The sequence below is a fragment of the Armigeres subalbatus genome, chromosome 3 (assembly GCF_024139115.2).
Source record: "Armigeres subalbatus isolate Guangzhou_Male chromosome 3, GZ_Asu_2, whole genome shotgun sequence".
In the NCBI taxonomy this organism is placed as follows: domain Eukaryota; kingdom Metazoa; phylum Arthropoda; class Insecta; order Diptera; family Culicidae; genus Armigeres; species Armigeres subalbatus.
In genome coordinates this window covers 69,235,346-69,262,778 of record NC_085141.1, presented here as the reverse complement: position 1 = coordinate 69,262,778, position 27,433 = coordinate 69,235,346, and the positions used below count along the sequence as shown (strand labels likewise).

Sequence of the window (27,433 nt, the reverse complement as noted above, 5' to 3'; positions counted from 1 at the left end):
ATTAAGGACATGGTTCTCAAGATCCGAAAGGCGCTGATATCGGCAGTGAATGAATTCGATACAGCAGTGCTGAGGGTCGATGCAGCGGAACGCGCATTAGCGCTGACTAAGGCTCCTGCTGCCTTAGCTCCGCCGGAACAGGAATATATCGGCACAACTGCTCCGGTATATCCTAAGAAGCAGAGGAAAGAGAAGCTGGCTGAGGTGGAGAGTACATCAGTCTCCATGACTCCCAAAAGGGCCAGGACATCGCCGGGAGACGGGAGACCAGGTGGTCTGAAGAAGCAAACGCGGGAGGACGCTGCCGCCGTCGTAGTGACAGACGCTACTTCACAGGGAGCAGGATGGAGTACTGTAGTTGGCCAGAAGGAGAAAAGAAACAAACAGCAGAAACGGAAAGAGGCAAGAAAAATGGAGCAGAACAAGAAAGAAAAGCCTCCGCCTCGTCAGAAGCCACCAAAGGGGGAAGCCGTACTCGTCAAGGCGAATGACGCAATGACGTATGCAGCGCTCCTCAGGAAGGTTAGAGAAGACCCGGAGCTGAGGGACTTGGGCGAGAATGTAGTTAGGACCAGGCGCACACAAACTGGAGAGATGCTCTTCGAGTTAAGGAAGGACCCTGCAGTTGATTGCTCGACTATGCAGGAGCGCATTGCAAAATCGCTGGGCGCAGAGGCGGAAGTTAAATCCCTGACCCCAGAGATGGTGATTATGTGCAGGGATCTAGACGAGATCACGTCGGTAGAAGAGCTCAAGCATGCTCTGAAGTCACAGTGCAACCTGGGCGAGGTTCAAATGGCAATCCGAATAAGGAAAACATTCGTAGGAACACAAACAGCGATAATTCGTCTGCCAGTAACCGCTGCTAACAAGGCTCTAGCGGTAGGCAAACTGACTGTTGGATGGTCTAAATGCCCATTGAAAGTTGCCCCGCCAGTGAATAAACAAGCGGAGAGATGCTTCAAATGTTTGGACTTCGGACACCGGGCAGGGGCTTGTAAAGGTCCGGACAGAACCAACATGTGTTGGAAATGCGGGGAAACAGGTCATTTTGCGAAAGACTGCACGCAAAGACCCAAGTGCATGCTTTGCACTCCAGAGGATGGGAATGACCATCAGACGGGTGGCTACAAATGCCCTGCCTACAAGAGGGCGATCGCAGGTCAACAGTAGTGGAGATAATCCAAATTAATCTGAATCACTGCGAAGCCGCACAGCAACTGTTGTGGCAGTCAACAACGGAAAATAGGTGCGATGTCGCGATAATTGCAGAGCCGTATCGAGTTCCTACTGATAACGGCAACTGGTTGACAGATAGTTCGGGAATGGCTGCGATACATGTTATGGGCAACTTCCCAATTCAAGAAGTGGTGGAGAGTTCATGTGAAGGCTTCGTGATTGCCAAAATCAACGGCATCTTTGTATGCAGCTGCTATGCACCTCCACGATGGACCGTGGAACGGTTCAGCCATATAATGGATCAGTTAACCGACAAGCTGATTGGACGAAGGCCAGTAGTCATAGCAGGTGACTTTAATGCCTGGGCTGTGGAGTGGGGCAGTAGGGTGACCAACACAAGAGGATATGTCTTGCAGGAAGCTCTAGCGAAGCTAGACGTACGATTGTGCAATGAAGGCTCCGTGAGCACATTTCGGAGAGACGGGAGGAGTCTATAATTGACATAACGTTCTGTAGCCCTTCACTGACGACAAACATGGACTGGAAAGTAAGTGAAGACTACACCCATAGCGACCATCAGGCAATACGTTACCGTATCGGCCAACGAAACAATGGTGAAACGCGGGGAAGGATGACCAGCGAGAGGAAGTGGAAGACGAAAGCCTTCAATAAAGACCTCTTCGTCGAGGCACTTCGATCGGACAGTGGTACCGAGATCGTAAATGCAGTCGAGCTAACAAGGAGAATGGTAACGGCTTGTGATGCAGCAATGCCACGTAAACTGGAGCCGAGGAGCAATCGGCGTCCAGCTTACTGGTGGAACGAGGGACTCAGTACGCTTCGTGCTGCTTGTCTCAGAGCCAGGAGGCGGGCACAGAGAGCGAGGACGGAACTAGAGAAAGAGGAGCGCAATGCGGCGTTCCGGGTTGCTAGGACCGCTTTAATAGGGGCCATCAAAGTTAGCAAGTCAGACTGCTACAAGGAGTTGTGTCGAGAAGCAGACGCCAACCCATGGGGGGATGCTTATAGAGTCGTGATGGCGAAGATGAAGGGTCCGTCGACACCGGCCGAAAAGTGTCCGATCAAGTTGAAGGAGATCGTAGAGGGTCTTTTCCCGCAACACGACCCGACCACGTGGCCACCAATACCGTACGGTGAAGAAGAAGAAACAAACGCTGGGTACCAACAAGTGTCCAATGAGGAGCTTGCAGAAGCGGCGAAACGCCTGCAGGCGAAGAAAGCCCCCGGTCCGGATGGAATACCGAACGTGGCGCTGAAAGCTGCGCTCGTGGCATGTCCGGATATGTTCAGAACAGTGCTGCAAAAGTGCCTGGACGAAGGCAACTTCCCAGAAATGTGGAAGATTCAGAAGCTGGTGTTGCTGCCGAAGCCAGGAAAGCCTCCGGGTATTCCGGCTTCGTACAGACCTATATGTCTGTTGGACACACTCGGGAAGCTCCTGGAGAGGATTATCCTGAATAGGCTTGCGAAATGTACGGAGGGCGAGCGCGGACTGTCGAAGATGCAGTTTGGGTTCCGCAAAGGAGTATCGACGGTGGATGCTATTCGGACAGTACTCGAGAGCGCTGAGAAAGCGTCCAAACAGAAGCGAAGAGGAGATCGATATTGTGCAGTGGTAACAATAGACGTAAAAATGCGTTCAATAGTGCCAGCTTCGAAGCCATCGCATCAGCGCTGCATAGAATGCGGGTCCCTGGTTACCTGTGCCATATCCTGAAGAGCTACTTTCAGTGCAGAGTGTTGGTGTACGACACTAACGAAGGGCGTAAGTCGATGCGGGTTACAGCGGGCGTTCCTCAAGGCTCCATTCTCGGTCCAACTCTTTGGAACGGGATGTACGATGGAGTCCTGTGTCTGCGGTTGCCTAGAAAAGTTAAAATCGTGGGTTTTGCGGACGACGTGTCACTAACGGTGATGGGCGAGACACTTGAAGAAGTAGAGGTGTTGGCGACGGAGGCGATAGCAATGATCGAGAGCTGGATGAACGGAGTGAAGCTGCAGATAGCTCACCATAAGACGGAGGTGCTACTAGTCAGCAACTGTAAGGCGATTCAGCGGATGGAGATCGTCGTTGGTGATCATACGATTGCATCGAAGCGATCACTGAAACATCTGGGAGTGCTGATCGATGACCGTCTAAACTTCAATAGCCACGTCGATTACGTCTGCGAAAAGTCGATGAAGGCTATGAGCGCAATAGCAAGGATCATGCCAAACGTTGGCGGTCCAAGAAGTAGCACCAGGCGTCTACTAGCTAGTGTCTCGTCATCGATACTGCGGTATGGAGTCCCCGCTTGGGGTAATGCGCTGGAAAACAAGCGGAACCGTAGAAGGCTACAAAGTGCGTTCCGGCTGATGGCTATACGAGTCGCGAGCGCCTACAGAACGATCTCGTCGGAGGCAGTATGCGTTATCGCCGGGATGGTCCCTATCTGCATCAGCCTAGCGGAAGATATTGAGTGCTATCATCGGAAAGACACGAGAAATGTGAGAAAGATGGAGAGAATCCGTTCAATGGAGAGGTGGCAGCATGAATGGGACAGTACAGACAATGGGAGGTGGACCCACCGACTCATTCCAAACCTGTCAACGTGGATGAACAGGAAGCATGGCGAAGTAAACTTCCACCTGACACAGTTCCTGTCAGGCCACGGCTGCTTCAGGAAGTATTTACATCGGTTTGGGCATGCTGCTTCGCCATTTTGCCCGCAGTGTGAGAACATCGAGGAGACGGTGTGCCCCAGGTTTGAGGCAGTTCGAAGGGAAATACACGGTTTAAACCAAGAGAACGTGATAGAAAAATGTGCCGGGAGGAAAGCACGTGGAATGCAGTCAACAGGGTAGCTACACGGATTTTATCCGAGTTGCAGAAGAAATGGCGTATCGACCAAAGAGCATCGGTATCGGGAGAACTTCCTTCGTCGGGGAACTCTCCGTCGGCGTAGGCTAGATCCGCCGCCGGGGACTAGACCGAGTAGTTCGCGATGAAATACAACCAGTTACGGGTCGTCAGGGCACCAGTGAACCGGACGCCCTGCTCCCCCGGAATCGCTGGACTGACCTTGGCACTCGGCTGGTTGGCGTCGGTATCGGAAGAACCTCCTTCGCCGGGGCTCTGTTAGATTCCCCGTTGGCACGAGGCCGAGTAGATTGTGAAGAATGAGCTGCTAAAGTCGCCGAGACACCAGTCACGTCAAGGTGAAGGCTGGGTACACCGGCGATAGTATGAAGGAGTGGTGCTGAACAGCACAACAGGCCGACTTTTCCGAAGTAAAGCATATTGGTAGTACCGGAGAAGTTTAGGCATAGACACGAATAGGATGGAAAGATGGAAAATTCGAATGGTAGAATCCATGAAGTAGACAGTTATCTTGCGGTCCGAGGGGAAGCAAGGTAACTAAACAAGTAAAGGAGGTTTTTTCCCTCAGTCGAGGGTTTTTCCTCCCACCACGTTGGAAGCAAATTTCCATAGAAGCAAGATTACCTAATTGTGGAAGGTAACTTAGCAGGCGTGATCCCCAGAGCCCAATCCCCCTAGCAGGCCGCAAGGGGAGATGGTGAATTTTTCCAAGCAGTTTTGCGAGGAAGTGCAGACGAAAGTGTCATAACTCAATAAAAAAAAAAAATAAAAATAAAAAAAAAAACACATACACACACACATACACACACACAGACATCACCTCGATTCGTCGAACTGAGTCGATTGGTATATAACACTATGGGTCTCCGGGCCTTCTATAAAAAGTTTGTTTTTGGAGCGATCATATAGCCTTTACCGTATACTTAGTATACGAGAAAGGCAAAAACATTGAAATGAAACTTTTTGAAAAATTCTCTTTTTGCCACCTGTTGTCATTTACTTACCTATTTGCCTTTAGATTCCTGTCTAAAATATTGAATTTGTTTGAATAACATTTTGGAGCTCTTTGGTCAAATCAATGAAGAAACGGTACAAATTGAGGTTTTTGCCTTTCTCGTATACTAAGTATACGGTAAAGGCTATATGATCGCTCCAAAAACAAACTTTTTATAGAAGGCCCGGAGACCCATAGTGTTATATACCAATCGACTCAGTTCGACGAATCGAGGTGATGTCTGTGTGTGTGTGTGTGTGTGTGTGTGTGTGTGTGTGTGTGTGTATGTGTGTGTGTATGTGTGTGTGTATGTGTGTGTGTATGTGTGTGTGTGTGTGCGCAAAACTACTCAAAAAATGTCACTCATTTTTCGGGCACTTATCCTTAACCGATTTGCTCGCAACAAGTTGCATTCGACGCAGAATCCTGTCCCATTGTTTCCTATTTTTAATTGGCCAGATCGGACTATGGGATCGAGAGTTATGGCCAAAATACAAATTCATTTGAAAAAATCGCGTAAAAAATGTCACTCATTTTTCGGGCACCTATCCTCAACCGATTAGCTCGCAACAAGTTGCATTCGACGCAGAATCCTGTCCCATTGTTTCCTATTCGAAATTGGCCAGATCGGACTATGGGATCGATAGTTATGGCCAAAATACAAAATCATACGAAAAAATCGCGTAAAAAATGTCACTCACTTTTCGGGCACCTATCCTTAACCGATTTGCTCGCAACAAGTTGCATTCGACGCAGAATCCTGTCCCATTGTTTCCTATTTGAAATTGGCCAGATCGGACCATGGGATCAAAAGTTATGGCCAAAACACAAAATCTTACGAAAAAATCGTGTAAAAAATGTCACTCATTTTTCGGGCACTTATCCTCAACCGATTTGCTCGCCACAAGTTGCCTTCGACGCAGAATCCTGTCTCATTGTTTCCTATTTGAAATTGGCCAGATCGGACTATGGGATCGAAAGTTATGGCCAAAATACAAATTCATACAAAAAAATCGCGTAAAAAATGTCACTCATTTTCGGACACTTATCCTCAACCGATTTGCTCGCAAAAAGTTGCATTCGACGCAGAATCCTGTCCCATTATTTCCTATTTGAAATTGGCCAGATCGGACTATGGGATCGAGAGTTATGGCCAAAATACAAATTCATACGAAAATATTGCGTAAGAAATGTCACTCATTTTTCAGGCACTTATTCTCAACCGATTTGCTCGCAACAAATTGCATTCGACGCAAAATCCTTTCCCATTGTTTCCTATTGAAAATTGGACAGGTCGGACTATGGGATTGGAAGTTATGACCAAAATACCTTTTTTCATAAAAATCACAAAAAATGTCACCTATTTTTCGGACACCTAACCTTAATCGATTCACACGAAACAAGTTGCATTCGACGCAGAATCCTGTCCCATTGTTTCCTATTGAAAATTGGCTAGATCGGACTATGGGATCGGAAGTTATGGCCGAAACACCATTTTAGCCTTTTTATACGAAAAGGCTTTATGTTCGCTCCAAAACCAAACTTTTACAGAAGGCCTGGAGACCCATAGTGTTATATACCAATCGATTCAGCTCGACGATCTGAGATGATGTCTCTGTCTCTCCCACTTCATACGGGAGTTTGGCAGAAAGACGGTCATGAGATTTATATCATAACAAATATTGTCCTCCGCTCGCGTGATGGGAATGACATTTTCGTTTTCTTTTTGTGTAGTCGGAGCTTCAGTTCAACTGACATCCAAAAGTGATATCCTTAAAATATATGACTGGGTGAAATAAAACAGGGTTATGTACGTCAAAAAGATTGGAAAAGGAAACAAAAATGTCGAAATTCTTATTAGCATATTGTAGATCAAGCTGAAAACCGAACCTAGGTCCCGCGAAATCGCATTTTCTCGCATTTCCGGATGTTGCAACTGCATCGCGAGTAGTGCGCAACTGTGCCATAGTCGGGCACCACTCGCGATGCAGTTGCGACATCCGGAAATGGGACAAAATATGATTTTCGGTTTTCAACTGGATCTACAATATCTTTGCCATAAATAATCTGATTTTCATAGAACGGACAAAGAAATTTGTCTTTTTTACTCCTAGCCACTAGCTCATCTTTTTTCAAGCACACACATTTTACGAAGGTCGAGAAAGGCACCATCACCGCTAGGTGGATTAATCTGGGTTTTTATGAAAAAATCGCTAAAAAAATGTCACTCATTTTTCAGGCACTTTTCCTCAACCGATTTGCTCGCATTTGCATTCGACGCAGAATGTCTCATATTTTCTTATTGAAAATTATCCAGATCGGACTATGGGCTTAGATGTTATGGTCAAATTACTATTTATTGTGAAAAAGAGTTCAAAAAAGTCTAGCTCACTTTCTTAGCACTTATACTCCATCTATTCCCCAAGCAACACAATTTCAACAAATCTGGTTGCAGTAACCATATTGTGACTGAATCCGGTCATATATAAGTTACTGTGATTGATGTGCAATATGTGTGCTTCTCAGGTCGATTGCATTCGACGCAGAATCTTGTCCCATTGTTTCCTATAGAAACTTGGCCGGATCGTACAATTGGGTCAAAAGTTATGGCGAAAATACTAATTTTAAAACTACCAAATAAAATGCCATTTTTTGCTCTTATGCTCATCCGATTTGTTTGCAACAAAAAACAACAACAACAACAAAAGAAAAACATGAGTATCACTAGTGTCCAATCTACGAAGTACACCGTAACTATGCTATGCTATGCTATGCTTATGCTCATCCGATTTGTTTGCAACAAATTGCGTTTGGCGAGAATTTTTTTATGCATATAAACAAATATGAAAAATAAGACCAATCCACATATTGGTGTTATTTGAGATTTTTCCAAACCTTTTGAACGAACGAGAAAGGCACTATCACCGCTAGGTGGATTAATCTGGGTTTTGTAGATTACGACGGGACAGCATTAAAAGGTCTAAAAAACAGGACGGGTGAAGAAGTTGGCCTTTAATAATAAAAATACTTTACAAGGGCCTCAGGAATCCGCGCCACGACCTCTTTGACAAAGTTGTACTGATCTGATTCATATCTGATTATATTTACAGTCTGAGCCTGACATCTCAAATATTAGGTCGGACCACTTTAGGAAAAAAAATGGGATAGAATAGTTAATGTATTTATCCAAATAGTTTAGGCACATAGTTAAGGCACTAGATCCAAAAAAGCTCGTTGCTATGAAAAGTGACAACACAAATGTCGTTTCCTGTTGTTGATGTGTTTGTTATTGTTCAAAGATGGTCTAGAAGCCTAATTTAATAAAAATAATAAAAATGAAGCATATCGACATAAGGAGAGTGAATCCTGAACAAAATATACCCAGAACACATCGAGATAGAGAGATATCGAGATAAGGAGGTTATCGAGATGTAGAAAGCCCAAATATATGTAGATTGAAGGGACTGAGGAAACCATCGACATAGGGAGAGATATCGAGATATAGAACGTCGAGACGAGATGTAGAGAGTCGACTGTATTTATTGAACACTGTCTTCCATTTATAAATTATACAGATTGATTGTTTGATCTAATTCTATTTTATTTTTTTCAACTAATTCGCTAACATCGAGATCGAAGAAACAACACACCGGAATTCCGCTGATTGTTTGGATTGTTTTGGCCGTAATGGTTCGGTGGCCACGGATCCAGAGCAGTTGACGATTTCTGAATTGACGGGACGGTGTATGAAATCGAACATTCTCCAGTATGTGACGACTGTCGATGCTGCACATTATGACGTCGAAAATAAACATCCTTTGAAGTATTGCTCGACGGTCTGCCAATGGCAGCAACTCAATCAAATTTTGGAATGGAGGAAGGTTGGCTGGATCATTCCATGGTAAGAGATGTATTGCGTAGTTTATGAAGCATTTCTGTATTCTCTCGATGCGATCAATGTGATCGAATTGATGGAGCTCGGAACTGTACTCCATACTCGAATATGCTACGAATTAATACACAATATAGCTATTATCGAACTGTGCTGTGTTACGCCGTAAGGATAAAGTTAAGGTAAGCATTGGCCTTAGCTTACTGTCGAGAACGATTCTAAGGTCTTTCATCGATGTAGTTAACCCTCTGAAGCACTCTGTGACTCAGAAAATAGTCGTAGGTTACAGAAAATCGGCAATGAGTGATTGATATGGCTCTGCTTTTAGTCGAGTTTACCTGCATACCATTGATCTTACACCAGTTTGAGGTATATAATGGACTGTACTGCTGAGTATAACACGTCGTGCAGAAGACTCTCAAAAACTTTAGCGAAACAGTTCAAGATTGATATCGAGCGGTGTAGGCTGTTGGCCGATCACCGATCTGAACCGAAATTGCACAATCACAACAGAACAACAAATCACGGGGTGTACGGAACAAACTTTATTTTTGTTGTTTTACTATTTACATGTTTTAGACTATTTACATGGAACTAAAATTAATGTCACATCAACCGACTTGCTCGATGTGTTTTTCTGTCTCGATTGGCTCACCACCCAGTGCTGCCAGTATTGTATATTCTTACATATTAGCGATCACAGCCTATGTCAACACTCCTCCTCTGTGTGAGCCCCATTTACAGAATCTAATAACTTCCAAGTGCCTTCTACACGTTTTGAATGCTCCTCGTAAACTGAACTGAACAGCTGTTTCTTTTTCTCGTGCTTCAATACTTATGTGTGGATGTTCCTCACCTACTTCTCTCATATCTATTGCATAACGTATAGACCGCTCTTTTTCTTGCCTACTGCGATTACACTATCCTCCTTCAGAATAACACACTTCTTTGATTTGAAGGCAACATCGAACCCCTGTTCAGCAATTTGAACCACTGATAAAAAATTGCCTATTAACCCTGGCACGAAAAATACATTCCTTATTGGAATCTCTCTACAATTACCATTCACTCCTGCAGCATTCAGTTTCCCGGTACCCTTAGCTCTCGCCACTATCACTCTACCATCTGCCAGAACGATTTCCTCTTTGCACGCAATCGACTCTTCGAGAAGTTTCGCATTTCCGGTCAAATGCATCATACAACCAGAATCGAGACACCATTCTACTTTTGGCTGCATCCCACCTCGCCTACGTTGTCGTCCTGCTGTGGCAACAAAACAAACACTTCGTTCTTCTTTCTTCTGCTGACGCCGCTGTACCGCAGACACATTCGCTTCTTCTCCTTCTTCGTCGTCGCTGTCGTCATCACTCACATTTAGCTTTGGGCAATCTCGCCAGAAATGCTCCAACTTCTTACAACAATAGCACTTTTCTTCTTGTTATTACGATCGTTGCTGCCTTTGGAACGCAATTCTCGAGAATCACGATGGGAAGAAACTTTCAGTGCTTTTTCAGGTTCATCCTTTTCACATTCGCTTCCACTCATCCAGCAGCTTACCTTTCACATAATCTTGTTTGAGCTCTTCCACGGGACGACTTTCCAAAGCTGTGATGAGTGCATCGTAACTAGAAGGTAGACTCGACAATATTATCGCAACAATCCAATGCTCCTGCGGTCCTTCACCCAAGGCAATCAGACGGTGTACTAGCTCAGCGATTTCCATTAAATGATCAGACATGTTACCTCCTTCCACCAGCTTCAACGAACAGAGTTTTCGGAACACATAAATCTTGTTCGTGAGAGAGCCCCTTTCGTGATATCCTTTCAGTGCTACCCACATGTCGTAGGCTGTGGGAGCACCCATTACATGGCATAGCTGATCGTTTTCCAAAGCCAAACCGATTAAGGCCCTTGCCTTACCATCCTTCGCCAACCAACCGGCAGGTAGTTCAGTTGGCTTCTGTTCCATAACCGTATCGTGAAGTTCATCTTTCAGAAGCAACAACTCCATGCGGAACTTCCAACTCGCCCAGTTGAAATTGTTGAGCCGCTCGAACTGAATTTTTGCTTCCGCCATTGTACACTAATGTCTTTTTATTTTCTTTTTGATTCACTACAATTTCTTTCTATTCGCGTCGCGCACTTGAGCCCATAACCTGTTGGCCGATCACCGATCTGAACCGAAATTGCACAATCACAACAGAACAACAAATCACGGGGTGTACGGAACAAACTTTATTTTTGTTGTTTTACTTAAGACTATTTACATGGAACTAAAATTAATGTCACATCAACCGACTTGCTCGATGTGTTTTTCTGTCTCGATTGGCTCACCACCCAGTGCTGCCAGTATTGTATATTCTTACATATTAGCGATCACAGCCTATGTCAACATAGGCTTCCACCCTATGTATGTTACCGAATTTGTAGACAGGAAGATTGAAGCAAATTTCCAAGCATCCGGGAAAACAAAATCGCTTATAGATCGATTGAAAATTGCAGCAACGGGCAATGCCAGGGATGAAGCACATTATTTGATAAAGGTGGACGCTAAGCTATCGGGAACTGGTTCTATTGATATGTCGACCGAGCAGAGAGCTTGAAAAATATCCGCCAGAGGCTTTCAATGTAGCTTTGATCCAATAGAGGAGGATGGTCGTCATGAACGGAAGAAGCTGGCACACAAAACTGCTGTTGCGACAGATGATTAGGACGACAGCGTGCGATAGTTCGCCTCTTCCGTTTTTTATTGCGGCCCAGAACTATGAATGATCATTTTTGAAATTTGCTTGAAGTCTTTCCTTGTACTCACGGCATCGACATTGCTGGATTATATGGATATACTTGATTCTACTTCGGAAGAACTTCCTAAATTTCCGCAAACGGTTGCGAAAATTCCGGAGCTGCGGCGTCCACCAGAATTGATTGAGCTGCTTAGTTGGTCGGTGAATTTTGACCGGCATGTTTTCTCGGATGATCTGTTTGATGGTGCGATAGAACGCGGTAACAATCGATTGAGGCATGATTCATAACCTGATTTTAGTCCAGGGCAGCAATCCGTGCTTTGACGATCCTGGTAATCATATCTGGTGAAGTCCTAGTCAACGATAGATATTGGCACAGATCTTCCATCGTGGGAACGGTTAAAACTAATGGCTTGTGATGATTAATTTTTAGAAGAGCAGATGGAGGCTCGAAGAGATCTATGATGCATGGATCTCATACGAATACCAAATCAAGAAAGTTTACCGTTCGCGTTTAGAAGATCATTGACCTAATATAATTCGGAGGATAACAAGGACTCTGATAGTGAAAGTTCCTTTTTAGTTGATAGGTAAGAATCCAATAACGTCGCAGGAATGATTCAGTAATATATTAACATTAAATAAAGGCAGTAGCCATGAACAAAATAACTAAACATGATATGGACTTGATTGACATAAGAGATAAAAGAACAGGTAACAATATCAAAATTTGCAACGAAATATTATTTACGTTTCAAGATTTGCTATAGATAAGAACAAACTAATGCCACATGATATTGATCACTTCTTACAAATAGCATAACTTGATCTGCTCATGATATTTTAGAGCAAAATAATGATATTTTCGTCCGATATTTTATCTCTTAAATCAACCATGTCCACATCTCATTTTGTTATCTTATCAACATTTGATATTATTGTATGTATGTATGTATGTAGTTAGCCACCATCCTGGCTAGAGTCTTGCTCTGCATGCGGTTCCACTTGACAGTAAGGTCAAATTTCAATATGATTTTGCATTCAACATATTGCTGTATGAAGGGCCAAAATGGGGGTGGTGGACCTGTAAGCAGAGACACTTACACGAAACCCACGGGAAAATGAGAATCTCCTTCCAGCAGAATGATCCAACAAAAAGAATAATGAAATTTGCAATACTTGTCAAGCTTTCCACGGGATGGTTTGTTTGAAGAAGGGCGCGTCAACTGGTTAACAACTGTTGGAGATAAAAGTAATAGACGTGAACGACTAATACTTTCCTTCCTTGACTCCGATTGGCTACCACTTCATTGTCCAGTTGTAACTTCATTGATGCCCTGATGCACCCTCCCAATCCCATATAATATATTTACAATCCCATCAGTTATATTTTTAAAGAAATTTAGGCATATGAAGACTATATATGGAATAGTGATATGGCAGATATTCCTGGAAAGCTACTGTGCTCCGATACTTTTCTCTGAAACATCAATTTTAGGTTATAAATAACTACTTCTTGTAAGCACAACGTAATACGGTGGTGTTTCGGTTGAAGAATACCGCTATCACTGGACCTCGGGCCTGTATTGGAAAAAATAGAGGGGTTATCAATTCACTATGCGGAAAAGATTTTTTTAAAAAGGGCCATCGCTATAACCAAGAAAAATGTGCTCTTGTGGCACGACTCTTCTCTTCATGATTGTGAGTTACTTTCGGAGCATCAACTAATGGAGAGTGCACATTAAAAAATACTATGAACACATTATGAACATGATTAAAAGATTATGATGAAAAATTAAATTATAATATTTCTAGAATCATTGTGAGGCTTAGTATCGTCAATCCATAGAAAAAGTTGAGTTTACTGAAAAAAAATGGCAGTTCGGAGTACTTCGTAAATGGACGTCCATGTTACTTTGATTGCTGAAAGAAATTATGGTACGGATTACTCCATGATTCTTAACTAAGGAAAAAATATAAAAAATGTGAGGTTTAGATCTATCATGGCTTGATACGCTCTCAAACTCGTGACGAGTGTCACAGCCCGGACGAATATTTGTCATAAGTCGAATTACGATTTTCGATCAGATACTTCATAACAAAATAAAACATAAGCCTTTTCTTTTTCTTTGATGAGCCATGTGATACATTACAACACATTTTTGCCTGCGAGTTCAACAGTAACTATACATTGATACCTTCCAAGTTGAGAGTCTCAACCGTATGGATACGACGACATACTTGAAAATAAACACGTCTGAAACAAACAAATCGAATATGATAAATCAGTTAAAGAGAATGTAAATTTAACGCCCATATTGAAGTGTTTGCAATAAATTGGCCTCTACGGTATCACAAAATATTTCTTTTATAAAACTTTTTTTTTTATTTTTTAAACCAGATAACTCCAATATGTTGTAAAAAATTTAAGGAACGACGTAAAATACACTCTTAATGAAAATAGGATGGATAGGGGTGGATTACAATAACTTAATCGTTGAGAAACAGTATTGCTATAAGAAAAACAATATTAAACTCAAGAATCCATCAGAAATAAACAATATCAAATATTGACAAATTTTGTCAATCATCCATAAGAAATAAGCCATATTAAATGCTTAAAATGGCAACTGATAACCTACAGGTGAAGGTGTTAAAACAGAAAGAAGGTTTCAATGTTCAATGAAGTAAACATTAATCTGGCCAGAGCAGAGCGATGGCCTATTCAATCAAAACAATACCTGCCATGAAAAAAGGGTTTAAAGACATGTTCATATAATTATGACACTAAACCAATATGTAGTAACATACCAAAATAATTTATTACAATAAATAAATAAATAAGTATTATTCACCTCCAGGGTATATAGAATTAAGGAAGCAATGTGGTTGGATTACGACTGTGATTTTTGTAATTCGATTTTCGGACTGGCCATCAGTCATGAATAATAGCATTGACAGTGGCGATGAAATAAAATTGTCAATGCTATTTATTATTCATGACTGACAGCCAATCCGAAAATCGAACTAAGAACGCAATATTAAGAGCGTTGCACTCCCAGAAAATGTGTGTGTATGATTGTCGTCAATGTATATAATTAAATATATTTAAAATTACAAGGAGTTGAATTTTGGAATCATGTATGAATAATTAGATAGGTAATTTGGTTTGATCTCACCGAACTCCTGCATTTGTGGCCTTTATGCATTCCAAAATCTACCCGGCGTTAACGACTGCAGCGACATCCATTGTAAATTACGCCGCAATACACTTTTGTCTGTCCATGATACATACGCACAAAATGTCCCAAATTTTGACGGCACAAGCTTAGTTTTATTTAGTTGACATCAAGCCTCTGTGAGAATATTGTGAAGAAAAAACTGGAAGTCTAAAAAAACTGACGCTGCACAAAACTACACTTCTGATTCCAGTCATGGCACACTGCAACTATGATCTTATCAACATTTGATATTATTGAGCAATTTTCGTCTACTCAGGAACAGTTACCAATAAAATTTGAATAAGTGATGTGGAATAATCGAAGTTTGAATTTCTAGAATTTTCAAAGAACTAACGGTAACATAAAAATTCTTCTCAGTTCAGAAGCATGAAAGAGAATTGCTTCTCAATAAAACGACCCAATGAACTTTGCTGCGGTAAGTGAAACTTCGACCGTTGCAATAGTGATCATTAATTTACTTTCCACCAGTTTGTTAAATTTGGTAAATTTTCCAATTAATTACAAATCGTATTGAACTTTTCCCAACTCAATAATTTTGAATATATAGTTCCATCTGGTAGTTGAAAAGGCTTTTGGTGCGGTTTAGCAGAACGGCAGAACCTTGATCAAACGAAAACTTAGCAATTTTTTATATTCCAGATTTTGCTAGATTTCTATACAGAGCTATAAGAAAATTTGAATGCGCATTTTGGCTGCACTTGTTTCAAGACTTCAAACTGTCGTTAATAATCCGGACACATGTTTTTACACGTTCATATTAAATCTAATATCACAATTCCATATAATTGTTATACCGATTCCCTACATACTCATCTTGCATATCCCTTTGGCGTGTTCTTCTTATCTTTCCTCAGCTGTATTACAGCAACTGGATGAAAATCACGACCGGAGAAATCATTCAATCCAACAAGTCGCTAAGAGGTACTAACTTGTTCCGACACTGTTGCTTCCTTCAGCATCAGGTGCCTCCTCCACCATATCGAGCAAACCACTCCACTCGGAGGAAACAAGCAAATAAAAGCATCATTATTTTGGGTTCATCCTCGTCTTCTTGGAAAAATCAAAGCAGCGTGGTTTCCTTGTTGCTCTCCCCACCAGATCCCGCCTCCGGTGGATGTTCCTCCAAGAAGCACGCACAACTTCGCCTTCCTCAAATCGCCCCCGATTCGTATCCGGTTTTTTTCCTCTCATTTGCCGGCTCGCAAGAGGAAGTTTTCAACACAGATGGAGGCTGTTAATGTTTCAATCTAGATTTCCTAACAAAATTTCTGCCAAATTGAATCAAACCGTAAAGGAACGTGCCTTTTGACGAGCGAGCCGAGCGGTGCGGATTGGTGGCAGTGGTAGATATGTGATTATCTCTCCAGCGAAGCCCAGCAGAGCCTTCACCGTGGTAACACAAGAACGGGAAATTTTCCGAGGGTTGAAGTGTCGTTTGTGTGCTTTTTTTTCACTCACGCTTGCACTTATCAATTGTCAGCATCGATCTCCTCCTTCGATTGGGGTGGTGAGTGCGTACTTCTGGGAAGGGTCGCAATCACAATCCATACCAATCGAGCCTAGTGGGAAATTATGATACGCTGCGTCGCCTGGCCAATGACGGTGCGATAGATGAGAAATCAGATTGGTAATTGAGTTTCTATAACTAATGTTTGATTTTGGCTTTTTTGTTGGACAACTTGAAAAATGTAATTTGTCGGGAACAAAATATAATTTCTTTGCCGGTTGGCTACTTGTGGTTTGATGAGTTTGCCTTGTGGAGAGTATGAAGACAAAGAAGGGGCCCCCATCTCGAAAGAAAGTTAATAAGAAGAAGAAAAATATTCATTAGTAGCCGCATCGTGCCATGGCTGTCACTAATTGCCATGCTGATGTCCTCGTCCATACTTTTACCGAAAGACGCAACAAACCAAGTGGCGGCGCAAGTGTTTTCGATGTTTTCTAAGTTGGATGGTATGCAATTAAAAAGAATTGAGAAAACAATTCGTAGCGCATGTTTTCATCCATTCAGACTGGTCTGACAATTCGAAATTCGATTGCAAATGGTTGCAAAAGTCATCCCAGCTTTGCTAACTGTAAATCCATCGTAACTAATTGGATAAAAAACATTCTGTGCACAAGAGTTTTATGAATATTGTTTCCGGTGTCAATTTCATCTCAAACCTGTGATAAATATTAAAAGCTTAAACACTTCTCTCGCAATAGAACCATTTCCGTACACATCAAGAAACAACTTTCACATGAACATGAACATGTTATGTATTAAGTACTCAAAAATCAATATCTTCGGATAGACTTTCAAAATACAATAACATAACACAAATGTTATGTATTAAGTTTTGGTTTATTTCTTGAAAGGAGGCTTCCGAGCCTCTTGAAAGGAGGCTTCCGAGCCTCTTGAAAGGAGGCTTTCGAGCCTCTTGAAAGGAGGCTTCCGAGCCTCTTGAAAGGAGGCTTCGAGCCTCTTGAAAGGAGGCTTCAGGCCTCTTGAAGGAGGCTTCCAGGCCTCTTGAAAGGAGGCTTCTGAGCCTCTTGAAAGGAGGCTTCAGGCCTCTTGAAAGGAGGCTTCCGAGCCTCTTGAAAGGAGGCTTCCAGGCCTCTTGAAAGGAGGCTTCTGAGCCTCTTGAAAGGAGGCTTCTGAGCCTCTTGAAAGGAGGCTTCTGAGCCTCTTGAAGGAGGCTTCCGAGCCTCTTGAAAGGAGGCTTGAGCCTCTTGAAAGGAGGCTTCCTGAGCCTCTTGAAAGGAGGCTTCTGAGCCTCTTGAAAGGAGGCTTGAGGCCTCTTGTAAGGAGGCTTCCGAGCCTCTTGAAAGGAGGCTTCCGAGCCTCTTGAGAGGAGGCTTCCGAGCCTCTTGAGAGGAGCCTTCCGAGCCTCTTGAGAGGAGCCTTCCGAGCCTCTTGAGAGGAGCCTTCCGAGCCTCTTGAAAGAAGGCTTTTAAGCCTCTTGAAAGGAGGCTTTTAAGCCTCTTGAGAGGAGGCTTCCGAGCCTCTTGAAAGGAGGCTTCCGGGCCTCTTGAAAGGAGGCTTCTAAGCCTCTTGAGAGGAGGCTTCCAAGCTTCTTGAAAGGAGGCTTTTGAGCCTCTTGAAAGGAGGCTTCTAAGCCTTTTGAGAGGAGGCTTCCAAGCTTCTTGAAAGGAGGCTTCCGAGCCTCTTGAAAGGAGGCTTCCGAGCCTCTTGAAAGGAGGCTTCCGAGCCTCTTGAAAGGAGGCTTCCGAGCCTCTTGAAAGGAGGCTTCCGAGCCTCTTGAAAGGAGGCTTCCGAGCTCTCTTGAAAGGAGGCTTCCTGAGCCTCTTGAAAGGAGGCTTGAGCCTCTTGAAAGGAGGCCTGAGCCTCTTGAAGGAGGCTTCCGGGCCTCTTGAAAGGAGGCTTCCAGGCCTCTTGAAAGGAGGCTCCGAGCCTCTTGAAAGGAGGCTTCCGAGCCTCTTGAAAGGAGGCTTCCGAGCCTCTTGAAAGGAGGCTTCCGAGCCTCTTGAAAGGAGGCTTCCGAGCCTCTTGAAAGGAGGCTTCCGGGCCTCTTGAAAGGAGGCCTCCGAGCCTCTTGAAAGGAGGCCTCCGCGCCTCTTGAACGGAGGCCTCCGAGGCCCTTGAAAGGAGGCCTGAGGCCTCTTGAAAGGAGGCCTCTCCAGGCCTCTTGAAAGGAGGCCTGAGGCCTCTTGAAAGGAGGCCTCCCAGCCTCTTGAAAGGAGGCTTCCGAGCCTCTTGAAAGGAGGCCTCCGAGCCTCATGAGAGGAGGCCTCCGAGCCTCTTGAAAGGAGGCCTCCGAATCTCTTGAGAGGAGGCCTCCCAGCCTCTTGAAAGGAGGCCTCCCAGCCTCTTGAAAGGAGGCCTCCCAGCCTCTTGGAAGGAGGCCTCCGAGCCTCTTGAAAGGAGGCCTCCTAGCCTTTTGAAAGAAGGCTTCCGAGCCTCTTGAAAGGAGGCCTCAGAGGCTCTTGAAAGGAGGCCTCCTAGCCTCTTGAAAGAAGGCTTCCGAGCCTCTTGAAAGGAGGCCTCAGGGCCTCTTGAAAGGAGGCCTCAGAGCTTCTTGAAAGGAGGCCTCCGAGCCTCTTGAAAGAAGGCCTCCGAGCCTCTTGAAAGGAGGCCTCCTAGCCTCTTGAAAGGAGGCCTCCTAGCCTCTTGAAAGGAGGCTTCCGAGCCTCTTGAAAGGAGGCTTCTGAGGCCTCTTGAAGGAGGCTTCCAGGCCTCTTGAAAGGAGGCTTCTGAGCCTCTTGAAAGGAGGCTTCTGAGCCTCTTGAAAGGAGGCTTCCAGCCTCTTGAAAGGAGGCTCTGAGCCTCTTGAAAGGAGGCTTCTGAGCCTCTTGAAAGGAGGCTTCCTGAGCCTCTTGAAAGGAGGCTTCAGGCCTCTTGAAAGGAGGCTTCTGAGCCTCTTGAAAGGAGGCTTCCGAGCCTCTAGAAAGGAGGCTTCTGAGCCTCTTGAAAGGAGGCTTCCGGGCCTCTTGAAAGGAGGCTTCCGAGCCTCTTGAAAGGAGGCTTCCGGGCCTCTTGAAAGGAGGCTTCCGAGCCTCTTGAAAGGAGGCTTCCGAGGCCTCTTGAAAGGAGGCTTCCGAGCCTCTTGAAAGGAGGCTTCCGAGCCTCTTGAAAGGAGGCTTCCGAGCCTCTTGAAAGGAGGCTTCCGAGCCTCTTGAAAGGAGGCTTCCGAGCCTCTTGAAAGGAGGCTTCCGAGCCTCTTGAAAGAGGCTTCCGAGCCTCTCGAAAGGAGGCTTCCGAGCCTCTTGAAAGGAGGCTTCCGAGCCTCTTGAAAGGAGGCTTCCGAGCCTTTTGAAAGGAGGCTTCCGAGCCTCTTGAAAGGAGGCTTCTGAGGCTTCTATTCTCGAAGTGGACGTTTAAGCAGCTCGCAAATGTTGATCAATAACGGCGCCGGCCAAATCCTTTCAATCAGTTGGGAAAGGGAGGGTATGTTAGTGAGAATACCTCTGCATTTCCACAATTACCACGGGAAAAAAGAAAAAGCTGTGTTTTTTAGGTGGGGTAATCGGCAACATAGATCGGGATTCACCATGGAAAGTGATGCTATTGTGTTACGTGATGTGTGATTTTCTAAAGCGTTTCAAGTTATTTCCGGAATGCAGGAAATTCCGAAACCCTTTAACTCCCGACATGTGAAGAAAAAAAGCTTCATTACATCCCTACAGACCTCCACAACCTAATAATGTCAACCAGAAAGGACTTTCGATGCTTGTCTGCGCTTAAACGACCAGCTCCGCAAAAAAAAAAAACAGGCATCCAAATCTTATCACCAATGATCTGTTCCATAAATGTTATGACTGCATCAGTTATTAGAATTTCCGCTAAGACGTTCATATAAAAATAAATAACTGTGACGTTCAAACACATCTGATATCTGTTACCTTTACATTGAATTGGATCATAAATATGATAACACTGAGCATAGATTTTCAAGATACAACTGCGACTGCTGCTGCAATTACAAATGAACATAAATTTGCGTTTGGCAGGTTTCTAACATGTGAAAAACATAAACATTTAACTTGCTCTAGTATAGTATTTATTATCAGTAAACTTTTGATTGAAATTTAATTGTGTAGCACGTCTCTCTGCTCCCTACAAGTGTACCCACACGACATATTGAAAGGTCACTTACAAGAGTCATTGCAATGTCAAGGGGCGGTTTTTGGCTAAGTTCGCATTTTGTTTACACCCGAAGTTTCCACAAGGCCTCTAGTTAATTAGCATGCAGTTAACTAACCCTCAACTATGCCAACACAGGAAATAAATAATGCTGATAAAATACGGCAAAACATACTTTTGCATATAAACAATAAAGACGGATCCTTAAAAACATGAAAATCGATCCATAAATAACTTCTGAATGTTCCTTAAAACGCTACCATAAATCCATAAAATAGTTCAGGAGATCCCATAAAGAATATTTTTTCGATCCATAACTAAACTAAAATTTAGCAATTAATGGGAAAATATGTTCCATTAACATAGTCAAGAAAAACAATCCAATTCCTGCTATTTTACCATGAACGTATGACAAATGATCCATAAAACCATGGAAAATGATCAATAAAAAACTATATTTTGATCCATAAAACTTCAAATTTGCGCATTTTTTTTATCGTAATAATGATCCATAATTTCAGTAATATGATCCATAATTTTAGTCATATGATCCATAACTCTGGCCATTTGATCCATAGCTTTGTTCAAATGATCCATAGTTTTGGTGATATGATCCATAAATTTTGGCAAATGATCCATAGATTTTATAAAATGTGTGGATCAATTAATATAGTTTCATTGGCCTTCTTTCCAAGCATTATGGATCATATAAACAAAATTATGGATCATATGACCAAAATTATGGATCATATTACTGAAATTATGGATCATTATCAGGATAAAAATTGCGCAAATTTGAAATTTTATGGATCAAAATTTAGTTTTTATGGATCATTTTTCAAAGATTTATGGATCATAAAATTATTTTTTATGGAATCTCCCGAACTATTTTATGGATTTATAATATCGTTTTATGGAACATTCAGATGTTAGTTACGGATCGTTTTTAATTCTTTTACGGATCGTTTTTGCACATTGAACGGTGCAAAGTAAGGGCTGCCATAAAATACTCCCTCGATTTCGATCCGACAGTCATTTGCAGTAACAGAGCATCATCCCGTGTTCTTCATCCGTTTTCAATGCTAAATCATGTCACTTTTATCACTTTTATCATTGAATAACACTTCCTCTTCCGTTATGCAACTATAATGACTGTGAGGGTGAGATATATTAGAAATTGGGCAATCCACTTTCAGCGTGCATTGCTGACAGATACACGCAAAAAAAAGCGTTCATGAATTCGTGAACTAACGAGTTCACGGTGTATTTTTTTCGGGAACAACAGTCACGGATTCGGGAAGACAGTCACGTTTTCTGGAACGTTCTGGAAAACGTGACTGGTGCTCCCGAATCCATGAATTAAATCACGGTGTATTTTTGCTGGTTCACGATTTCGGGAACGCTTTTTTTTGCGTGTATGCAAATATCTTCCGTATAACGGTTCGGTTGCCAACATTGACTATAGTGAATAGCAGGCCATGATTTTGTCTCTTTGCTCGTCGGGCAACGAACGGAGTTGCATGCTCGACAAGACAGCATACAAGCGATCAAACCAACAGATAGCTTGTTCTGCGGAGTTAGGCCGCACATTTGGCGATCCTGCCAGGTTGTTCTTGGTTGGAAATTATTGTTTTGTATCCATTCAAGTATCCTGTGGCCGTTATTGGGACATTTTTTCTTTGGTTTCATCTTATGATGTCAAATGGAAAAGCGCCAGAATAAATGGTTTGTTTTCTCATCGGTTTCCACTTGTTATGTCGAAGACGCTCTGGAAGAGCGTCGGGTTGAATGATTTGTCCATCGGTTTCGACTTGTGATGTCAAAGAAGCGTTGGATTGAATGATGTGCTCATCGGTTTGACTTGAACGAGTTAAAGTATCAAAAGAACTCTGGAGTAGCGCCGAAGCAAATGATTCGTTTCCTCATCGGTTGCCACTTGTAATGTAGAAGGTACCAGATTGAATGATTAGATGTTCTTATCGGTTTTGACTTAACATGATTTGTTTTCGGAATAAATGATTTTTTCTCATCGGTTTTCTGCTTGTGTTTTCGAAGCTCGAAGGGGCTCTGGAAAAGTTTCGGACTGTTGCAGCCTTTGATGGTAAAGGTTGCGTAGAAAAAGAGCGGATTGTTCGCGCCAAAGAAACATTAATGCGGTGGACCAGCAGAACACAACGATTTAAATTTGAATTTCGAAGGTGATGTATTCGGTTCGGACAACGAACGGAGTTGCATGCTCGACAATACAGCATACAAGCGATCAAACAAACGGATGACTTAGTTCGTTCGACGGAATTATGCCGCACAATGACCACTGCACGCATCAGATTAAACCGTAAAAAATAGAAAAATTGATCGAAAAACATCAAATTAAATGCCATTGAAAAAATGCATCCACTCGCGTCGCTTGCCCACATTTCGCCATGGATAAACACGGATTTTTATTTTTAGTTTGATGGCTAAAACTGGCGCTACGAAAAATTACATGACCATCCTAACTCATGACTCGAAATAGACTGTTTATTTATTAAAGGGAGTTTCGCATGAGCCCCAAATCAACAATGTGCCATAAATTGTATTATGTAATTTTTGATCTTAAGTTGGAAAGCAACCCATCTACAAGAGTAGGAGTTGATTCACATTGCGCTGTCAGTTTCACCATTATCGTTCTGACCAGACAAACGACGGAAGTCGGATTGATTGCCTGCGGTAGGATTAGTGATGCCCTGAGAGTTCATTCGTTCCAGTTTTTTTTTCTGTGTTCAGTCAATTTCATCCCCCTCACTATGCTGTACGACGAGTTGCTACGTGCCAGGAAGCGCCTAGAAGCCATCAAGTGTAAGAGGATTAGGTTCACTTGGCTTCGGAATCAGGTCGAGATCGAGACCCCGGAAAGATGCTATATGATGTTATGAATTTAGAATGACGTGCGAAACAAGTGTACTGGGCTGCGGTTTCGGATTCTGAGCTTGGGTCGTACCGTCTCTGTCTTCAGTCTCGTTGAGCTGACTGACGATGCCCAGTTCCGTACAGTTGAAGAGAAATGCGGAATGAATCATCATTTTCTCCGCACCACCCCCCTCCACCCACTGGTCCTTAGTTTACATTCATTGCACATTGTTTGTCATATCCCAGGAGGGACAGGGCCAGGAAGGAGATTGAAAGTTTAGTCTATTCATCCTCTGCTGTGTTGCTTGCCAACGACGACGGTGTACTGCGTCGCCCATGATGGAAGACAATTGAAGCGGGCAATTTGTAAGCGATTCCGCTCGAGCTGACTAAGCTCCGGCAATTCGGTGTCACAGAGTGGTGAGGCTCTGAGCAAAATGTTCAAAAATTCTGGATGATGTATGGGTAACAATAATTGTTTTCCGGATTATATTTCTGTATTTCAAAAAATAATTGGATAAAAGTTGAACAGTGATTAACAAGAGGGCTTTTTTTTCTAATAACACCGTGATAAAGCAGGGAATTTTAATATAATGTAGAGATCGATAAATTTACTCCGATACGCGGATACAAAAGGCACACAGATTTATGATAGTCGAAAGATATTTACCAGTTGTCGGCCACTGTTCGTCACTCTGATGCTTTGTTATAAACCGAAATGACTGCATGCGGTAGAGCGACTGTATGGTTGGGAAAATGTTCGTTCATTAATATCAATAGCTTAGAAGCCTGACTTAGCAACAAACTGTCAGCTGGTGATTCCCAGTTCTGGGGATGGCGCAATCGATCCCGCTGGAATTATGCCAGCGATATCAGCCAACGAGAATCGCGTGTCGAATTGCACTTTGTTTGCGTTATTCCTCATCGATCTCGAAGCGGTTCCTTCCTCCTAATAACCGTTTAATTCAATTCGCTCCAAAGAAGTGGATTCGACGATTACCCTCGCTAATATTTGTTTATCCCTGCCCGTTGCGTCGCCGTCTTCGTGGTCCGGCTGCAGCCATTTGTGCCCAAACTCCTCATAAAAGGAAACCACGATGGAACGATTCCTACGAATCGCACCCGCATAGTGAGGTCGTGCCCGTTCCGGGCCGAGTCAAATTTCAGGAGGCTATTGGGTTTTATCGCTGCACGGTCGCCTCATCTTCGTAACCAATGCCAACGAACTGGCGTTCTCGGACTCAGATCCGTATCGTGTTTGGTTGTTGATTTCGATTGCCCGACCGTGCCCTGACTGTGTGGAGATTTGTTTGCGGCTTTCAACGCCAACGGCCGCCCTGGTCAAATTTCACGTACTGCTGCCGTTTTGTGGTTTGGCTTTGGTGGAGCTAATCCGTTTTCTTTCATCGGTTTCATCCGAATTGGGTACCGTCGTCGTAGCCGGGTCTGAGGTGAAGCTTTTTTTTTGTTTCCATCGAATCAAGAGGGGAAATATTGAATTACATCCTCCGATCCCTTCTTTGATGCGGTTCAATGAGCGAGGAAACGCTTGAATGAGCTTGATCGTTAAACTAAAGAGTCTGCTTTTGGGCATAGGCGTTTATAGAAGTAAACTGCCTTTTCATTGTCGTTATATTTACACACAAAACCTAAGCTCACAAGTGAATAATCATGAAATACTTTCTTTTCAGGTAAACAATACGCCAAGCCGTTGGATTTCAATATTGATTCAACCAGAGTACAGGGTATCAAGCGATAAAGTAAGTCACTCAAACCCGCGCTTCTAAATAGTTTTTTTGCTACTGAAGACAATAGGAAATTTTTCAAAAGATCCAACTGATGTGAGTTTTAAAAACTTATATATGTTTTCCACCTTTCCATAAGAAATTCAACTCACCTCGAAACTAATGAATATTGGTAGTACAAATTGTGTCTGTTATTTTTGCCAAAACACGTGCTCACTGCTGAAAAATCCCAAAAGCAAGCATTACAATTAAAATCGCTTTCCATTCGTCTTTTCTTGGTAGGATGAATATGGGAGCTATAAGATGGACGACCGAATCAGTTGCTCTATTTATAATTGTGAAACATCTCAATGAACAAGCAATGGTTACCGTTTCTTCCAATTCGCTAAACGATGCATGAAGTAATCACAGTCACGACGTTGACATACCTTGCCATAATTACGACATTATTTTTTTCAATTTCGAACATCCATAGCGAATAACTTAATACACATATAAACTACATTGATTGCTTATTTCAACACTTAGTCATCAATATAGAAATCTTAAATTAGGCATTGGAAACCTAAACTCTGTCTCACAGTTCAGTAATTACCGAATTAAGAATATTTTTGACATACCTACATCGAGCAAGATCAAAATACCCGAACCCCGTTTCTGTGGCTATCGCTTCAAGCGATTTTCGCAGGTCTCAGAAACTCCCACTCATCATGCAAAGGTTTATCAGTAGACAAAAAGGTCAGCCATAAAGACGATCAACTAGCAGCAACAGCAGTAGCAGCGGGTAAATTCTCTCAAGGGTTGACTTGGTGAAATCTGATTTCAAACGATAAAATTGTTTCAGTATACGCTTTATTTGGATATAAGACATATGAGCACACGTTACATCTTCCAAAAAGCACCTTGTTTCTGTTCAGTTTCATTGAAGGCATTGTGGGCACGTTCGAATTGTGATCGATGTTCCATTACCATTGCAATGTACTACGCGTTTAACATTTGAAAAAAAAAAACAATCAGATAATACTCCATTGCATGTTGCATACACATAACTAAATCATATAATTGCGTATTGTTTTGCCATGTTACTTCAATGCGTCTTTCAAAATTGAATTGTTTGTTTAAATTAAGTTACAGATAGGATGAGTGTAATTGTTTTCATTCTAGGAGGTTTATTAAAATGGCAGATGCAATCGTTTAGACATCTGGAAGCAAAAAAGCTAAAATTCAAAATCCCCATTTTTTAGCAGCGGGAAAGGTGAATCAATCAGGGGGAAGATGGTTTGTGGACCCTTTGTAGAATGCTTGGTTGGCGACGTGTAGTCATGGACCGAGCTGACTGAGTGGAGGCGACTGCAAAGGTCACTCCGGCCTTAGCCTGACCATACATAAATTCCTTAGTGATTATGGGTTGAATGTACGATTAAATTAGATTTATTGAACGGCTACTCAGTCTTTAAAAATCACAACTAGTTTATTACCTACCCGACGTTTCGACACGGAAGCTGCTTCTTTTTCAAGGGGAAAACAACAGAAAAATTTTACCCTTGAAAAAGGCACAATTCCCGTGACGAAACGTTGGGTAGATTATAAACTCGTTCTGAAATGGCAAGACTGAGTAGAGGTTCAATAAATATAAATAAATTCTACAGTTCATGTGAGGTTCTTTGATATTGAAATTTGCCAAAATTCTCCAAAAATTGCAAATCCTCAACAATAACATTTTTCCGAAAAATAACATTTCATTATAAATTACTTTCCCCGAAAATAATATTTCCCCAAAAAGGACATTTCCGTGAAAATTACCTTTTCCCGGAAATTACATTTTCCCGAATATGACACTTCCCTATGACATTTCTCTGGAAAAAAAAAACGTTCACTCGAATATATGTAACATTTCCCAGAAAATTACAATTTCCCGAAAATAGCATTTGACGAAAATAAAATTCTCAAGAAAACAAATTTTCTCTGACATATAATGTATTACAAAATAATAAGAATTTATTAAACAAAGTCAGTGTTTTCAAAAGTGAAGTTTTACTGCTCCTCGGAATGCCGCAGTGACCGAAGATCCTCATGGTGTCAAGATTGGAGACCGCTTCGATTGCCTGTATGTTGGATTTTTGCTGGTATGGGAGGTCAGGAGCGTCAGCACACTGACCGAGTCGGATGCGATTAGAATGTGCTTCGCTCTGGGTCGAGTCAGGGAGGTCTGGGAGATGGGCAAAGCTTCCGCTGAGATTACCGAGCAGTGGTTTGGTATCCTCAATTAGCAATTAAAATCTT

The 27,433-nt window shown here is 42.7% G+C and overlaps 1 protein-coding gene across 3 annotated transcripts in view; it reads left to right on the top strand.

Annotated features, from left to right (window-relative positions):
- LOC134225610 (connectin-like) overlaps positions 1-27,433 on the top strand; it is a 235,996-nt gene that overhangs the window by 134,870 nt on the left and 73,693 nt on the right. The window contains exon 1 of one of the 3 annotated variants that reach the window (XM_062705815.1): positions 25,108-25,165. The exons of the other annotated variants lie outside the window; for them this stretch is intronic. The gene's annotated coding sequence lies outside the window, so the exon portion shown is untranslated. Of the gene's footprint in view, positions 1-25,107; positions 25,166-27,433 lie in introns of those variants that run through there. 3 annotated transcript variants of the gene reach the window in all.